Here is a 6,528-nt window from a genome sequence, read left to right as displayed (position 1 = left end):
GGGGCTGAAACAGAGGGCGAGAAACAGAGGGGCTGAAACAGAGGGGCTGAAACAGAGGGGCTGATTCAGAGGGGCTGAAACAGAGGGGCTGAATCGGAGGGGCTGAAACAGAGGGCGAGAAACAGAGGGGCTGAAACAGAGGTCGAGAAACAGAGGAGCAGAAACAGAGGGCGAGAAACAGAGGGGCTCAAACAGAGGGGCTGAAACAGAAAGTGCGAAAGAGAGGGGCTGAAACAGAGGGCGAGAAACAGAGGGGCTGAAACAGAGGGTCTGAAACAGAGGGGCTGAAACAGAGGGCAAGAAACAGAGGGGCTGAAACCGAGTGGCTGAAACAGAAGGGCTGAAACAGAGGGGCTGAAACAGAGGGCGAGAAACAGAGGGGCTGAATCAGAGGGGCTGAATCAGAGGGGCTGAAACAGAGGGCCTGAATCAGAGGGGCTGAAACAGAAGGCGAGAAACAGAGGGGCTGAAACAGAGGGCGAGAAACAGAGGGGCAGAAACAAAGGGCGAGAAACAGAGGGGCTGAAACAGAGGGGATGAAACAGAGGGCAAGAAACAGAGGGGCTGAAACAGAGGGCGAGAAACAGAGGGGCTGAAACTGAGGGGCTGAAACAGAGGGGCTGAAACAGAGGGCGAGAAACAGAGGGGCTGAAACAGAGGGCGACAAACAGAGGGGCTGAAACAAAGGGCGAGAAACAGAGGGGCTGAAACAGAGGGGCTGAACCAGAGGGGCTGAAACAGAGGGGCTGAAACGGAGGGGCTGAAACAGAGGGGCTGGAACAGAGGGGCTGAAACAGAGGGCAAGAAACAGAGGGGCTGAAACAGAGGGGCTGAAACAGATGGGCAGAAACAGAGGGCGAGAAACAGAGGGCGAGAAACAGAGGGGCTGAATCAGAGGGGGTGAAACAGAGGGCGAGAAACAGAGGGGCTGAATCAGAGGGGCAGAAACAGACGGGCTGAAACAGAGGGGCTGAATCAGAGGGGCTGAAACAGGGGGCGAGAAACAGAGGGGCTGAAACAGATGGGCTGAATCAGAGGGGTTGAAACAGAGGGGCTGACACAGTGGGGAGAAACAGAGAGGCTGAAACAGAGGGCGAGAAACAGAGGGGCTGAAACAGAGGGCGAGAAACAGACGGGCAGAAACAGAGAGCGAGAAACAGAGGGACTGAAACAGAGGGGCTGAAACAGAGAGCGCGAAACAGAGGGACTGAAACAGAGGGCGAGAAACAGAGGGGCTGAAACAGAGGGCGAGAAACAGAGGGGCTGAAACAGAGGGGCTGAAACAGTGGGGCTGAAACAGAGGGCGAGAAACAGAGGGGCTGAAACAGAGGGGCTGAAACAGAGGGGCTGAATCAGAGTGGCTGATTCAGAGGGTCAGAAACAGAGGGGCTGAATCAGAGGGGCGGAAACAGAGGGCGAGAAACAGAGGGGCTGAAACAGAGGGCGAGAAACAGAGGGGCTGAAACAGGGGCTGAAACAGAGGGGCTGAAACAGAGAGCGAGAATCAGAGGGGCTGAAACAGAGGCCCAGAAACAGAGGGGCTGAAACCGAGTGGCTGAAACAGAAGGGCTGAAACAGATGGGCTGAAACGGAGGGCGAGAAACAGAGGGGCTGAAACAGAGGGCGAGAAACAGAGGGGCTGAAACAGAGGGGCTGAAACAGTGGGGCTGAAACAGAGGGGCTGAAACAGAGGGTGAGAAATAAAGGGGCTGAAACAGAGGGCGAGAAACAGAGGGGCTGAAACAGAGGGTGAGAAACAGAGGGGCTGAATCAGAGGGTGAGAAACAGAGGGGCTGAAACAGAGGGCGAGAAACAGAGGGGCTGATTCAGAGGGTCTGAAACAGAGGGGCTGAATCAGAGGGGCGGAAACAGAGGGCGAGAAACAGAGGGGCAGAAACAGAGGGCAAGAAACAGAGGGGCTGAAACAGAGGGCGAGAAACAGACGGGCAGAAACAGAGAGCGAGAAACAGAGGGACTGAAACAGAGGGGCTGAAACAGTGAGCGCGAAACAGAGGGACTGAAACAGAGGGCGAGAAACAGAGGGGCTGAAACAGAGGGCGAGAAACAGAGGGGCTGAAACAGAGGGGCTGAAACAGTGGGGCTGAAACAGTGGGCGAGAAACAGAGGGGCTGAACAGAGGGGCTGAAACAGAGGGGCTGAATCAGAGTGGCTGATTCAGAGGGTCTGAAACAGAGGGGCTGAATCAGAGGGGCGGAAACAGAGGGCGAGAAACAGAGGGGCTGAAACAGAGGGCGAGAAACAGAGGGGCTGAAACAGAGGGGCTGAAACAGAGGGGCTGAAACAGAGAGCGAGAAACAGAGGGTTTGAAACAGAGGCCCAGAACAGAGAGGCTGAAACCGAGTGGCTGAAACAGAAGGGCTGAAACAGATGGGCTGAAACAGAGGGCGAGAAACAGAGGGGCTGAATCAGAGGGGCTGAATCAGAGGGGCTGAAACAGAGGGCCTGAATCAGAGGGGCTGAAACAGAAGGCGAGAAACAGAGGGGCTGAAAGAGAGGGCCTGAATCAGAGGGGCTGAAACAGAAGGCGAGAAACAGAGGGGCTGAAACAGAGGGCGAGAAACAGAGGGGCAGAAACAGAGGGCGAGAAACAGTGGGGCTGAAACAGAGGGGCTGAAACAGAGAGCAAGAAACAGAGGGGCTGAAACAGAGGGCGAGAAACAGAGGGGCTGAAACAGAGGGGCTGAAGCAGAGGGGCTGAAACAGAGGGCGAGAAACAGAGGGGCTGAAACAAAGGGCGAGAAACAGAGGGGCTGAAACAGAGGGGCAGAAACAGAGGGTCTGAAACAGAGGGGCTGAATCGGAGGGGCTGAAACAGAGGGGCTGAAACAGAGGGGCTGAAACAGAGAGTGCGAAACAGAGGGGCTGAAACAGAGGGCGAGAAACAGAGGGGCTAAAACAGAGGGCGATAAACAGAGGGGCTGAAACAGAGGGCAAGAAACAGAGGGTCTGAAACCGAGTGGCTGAAACAGAAGGGCTGAAACAGAGGGGCTGAAACAGGGGGCGAGAAACAGAGGGGCTGAATCAGAGGGGCTGAAACAGAGGGGCTGAAACAGAGGGGCTGAATCAGAGGGGCTGAAACAGAAGGCGAGAAACAGACGGGCTGAAACAGAGGGCGAGAAACAGAGGGGCAGAAACAGAGGGCGAGAAACAGAGGGGCTGAAACAGAGGGGCTGAAACAGAGGGCAAGAAACAGAGGGGCTGAAACAGAGGGCGAGAAACAGAGGGGCTGAAACAGAGGGGCTGAAACAGAGGGCGAAAAACAGAGGAGCTGAAACAAAGGGCGAGAAACAGAGAGGCGGTAACAGAGGGGCAGAAACAGAGGGGCTGAAACAGAGGGGCTGAATCGGAGGGGCTGAAACAGAGGGGCTGAAACAGAGGGGCTGAAACAGAGGACGAGAAACAGAGGGGCTGAAACAGAGGGGCTGAAACAGAGGGGCAGAAACAGAGGGCGAGAAACAGAGGGGCTGAAACAGAGGGGCTGAATCAGAGGGGCTGAAACAGAGGGGCTGAAACAGAGGGCGAGAAACAGAGGGGCTGAATCAGAGGGGCTGAATCAGAGGGACTGAATCAGAGGGGCTGAAACAGAGGGGCTGAAACAGACGGGCTGAAACAGAGAGCCTGAAACAGAGGGGCTGAAACAGAGGGGCTGAAATTGAGGGGCTGAAACAGAGGGGCTGAAACAGAGGGCGAGAAACTAAGGTACTGAATCAGAGGGGCTGAAACAGAGGGGCTGAATCAGAGGGGCTGAAACAGAGGGGCTGAATCAGAGGGGCTGAAACAGAGGGGCTGAAACAGAGGGCGAGAAACAGAGAGGCTGAAACAGAGGGCGAGAAACAGAGGGGCTGAAACAGAGGGCGAGAAACAGAGGGGCTGAAACAGAGGGGCTGAAACAGAGGGGCTGAAACAGAGGGCCAGAAACAGAGGAGCTGAAACAGATGGCGAGAAACAGAGGGGCTGAAACAGAGGGCGAGAAACAGAGGGGCTGAATCAGAGGGGCTGAAACAGAGGGCGAGAAACAGAGGGGCTGAAACAGAGGGCGAGAAACAGAGGGACTGAAACAGAGGTGCTGAAACAGAGGGTGAGAAACAGAGGGGCTGAAACAGATGGCGAGAAACAGAGGGGCTGAAACTGAGGGGCTGAAACAGAGGGGCTGATTCAGAGGGGCTGAAACAGAGGGGCTGAATCAGAGGGGCTGAAACAGAGGGCGAGAAACAGAGGGGCTGAAACAGAGGGCGAGAAACAGAGGAGCAGAAACAGAGGGCGAGAAACAGAGGGGCTGAAACAGACGGGCTGAAACAGAGAGTGCGAAACAGAGGGGCTGAAACAGAGGGCGAGAAACAGAGGGGCTGAAACAGAGGGCGAGAAACAGAGGGGCTGAAACAGAGGGCAAGAAACAGAGGGGCTGAAACCGAGTGGCTGAAAAAGAAGGTCTGAAACAGTGGGGCTGAAACAGAGGGCGAGAAACAGAGGGGCTGAATCAGAGGGGCTGAATCAGAGGGGCTGAAACAGAGGGGCTGAATCAGGGGGGCTGAAACAGAAGGCGAGAAACAGAGGGGCTGAAACAGAGGGCGAGAAACAGAGGGGCAGAAACAGAGGGCGAGAAACAGAGGGGCTGAAACAGAGGGGCTGAAACAGAGGGGCTGAAACAGAGGGCAAGAAACAGAGGGGCTGAAACAGAGGGCGAGAAACAGAGGGGCTGATACAGAGGGGCTGAAACAGAGGGGCTGAAACAGAGGGCGAGAAACAGAGGTGCTGAAACAAAGGGCGAGAGACAGAGGGGCTGAAACAGAGGGGCAGAAACAGAGGGGCTGAAACAGAGGGGCTGAATCGGAGGGGCTGAAACAGAGGGGCTGAAACAGAGGGGCTGAAACAGAGGGCAAGAAACAGAGGGGCTGAAACAGAGGGGCTGAAACAGAGGGGCAGAAACAGAGAGCGAGAAACAGAGGGGCTGAAACAGAGGGGCTGAAACAGAGGGCGAGAAACAGAGGGGCTGAATCAGAGGGGCTGAATCAGAGGGGCTGAAACAGAGGGGCTGAAACAGAGGGCGAGAAACTGAGGGACTGAATCAGAGGGGCTGAAACAGAGGGGCTGAAACAGACGGGCTGAAACAGAGAGCCTTAAACAGAGGGGCTGAAACAGAGGGGCTGAAATAGAGGGGCTGAAACAGAGGGGCTGAATCAGAGGGGCTGAAACAGAGGGGCTGAATCAGAGGGGCTGAAACAGAGGGGCTGATTCAGAGGGGCTGAAACAGAGGGGCTGAAACAGAGGGGCTGAATCAGAGGGGCTGAAACAGAGGGGCTGAAAGAGAGGGCGAGAAACAGAGAGGCTGAAACAGAGGGCGAGAAACAGAGGGGCTGAAACAGAGGTCAAGAAACAAAGGGGCTGAAACAGAGGGCGAGAAACAGAGGGGCTGAAACAGAGGGGCTGAAACAGAGGGGCTGAAACAGAGGGGCTGAAACAGAGGGCGAGAAACAGAGGGGCTGAAACAGAGGGCGAGAAACAGAGGGGCTGAAACAGAGGGCGAGAAACAGAGGGCGAGAAACAGAGGGACTGAAACAGAGGGTCTGAAACAGAGGCGCTGAAACAGAGGGCGAGAAACAGAGGGGCTGAAACGGAGGGCGAGAAACAGAGGGGCTGAAACAGAGGGCGAGAAGCAGAGGGGCTGAAACAGAGGGGCTGAAACAGTGGGGCTGAAACAGAGGGGCTGAAACAGAGGGTGAGAAATAAAGGGGCTGAAACAGAGGCCGAGAAACAGAGGGGCTGAAACAGAGGGTGAGAAACAGAGGGGCTGAATCAGAGGGTGAGAAACAGAGGGGCTGAAACAGAGGGCGAGAAACAGAGGGGCTGAAACAGAGGGGCTGAAACAGAGGGGCTGAATCAGAGTGGCTGATTCAGAGGGTCTGAAACAGAGGGGCTGAATCAGAGGGGCGGAAACAGAGGGCGAGAAACAGAGTGGCAGAAACAGAGGGCAAGAAACAGAGGGGCTGAAACAGAGGGCGAGAAACAGACGGGCAGAAACAGAGAGCGAGGAACAGAGGGACTGAAACAGAGGGGCTGAAACAGAGAGCGCGAAACAGAGGGAATGAAACAGAGGGCGAGAAACAGAGGGGCTGAAACAGAGGGCGAGAAACAGAGGGGCAGAAACAGAGGGCGAGAAACAGAGGGACTGAAACAAAGGGGCTGAAACAGAGAGCGCGAAACAGAGGGACTGAAACAGAGGGCGAGAAACAGAGGGGCTGAAACAGCGGGCAAGAAACAGAGTGGCTGAAACAGAGGGCGAGAAACAGAGGGGCTGAAACAGAGGGCAAGAAACAGAGGGGCTGAAACAGAGTGGCTGAAACAGAGGGCGAGAAACTGAGGGGCTGAATCAGACAGGCTGAATCAGATGGGCTGAAACAGAGGGGCTGAAACAGAGGGCGAGAAACAGAGTGGCTGAAACAGAGGGCAAGAAACAGAGGGCGAGAAACAGAGGGGCTGAAAAAGTGGGGCTGAAACAAAGGGGCTGAA

The sequence above is a fragment of the Chiloscyllium punctatum genome, unplaced genomic scaffold (genome assembly GCF_047496795.1).
Source record: "Chiloscyllium punctatum isolate Juve2018m unplaced genomic scaffold, sChiPun1.3 scaffold_63, whole genome shotgun sequence".
In the NCBI taxonomy this organism is placed as follows: domain Eukaryota; kingdom Metazoa; phylum Chordata; class Chondrichthyes; order Orectolobiformes; family Hemiscylliidae; genus Chiloscyllium; species Chiloscyllium punctatum.
The sequence above is the reverse complement of the archived record's forward strand: the minus strand, read 5'-3'. Positions refer to the sequence as shown.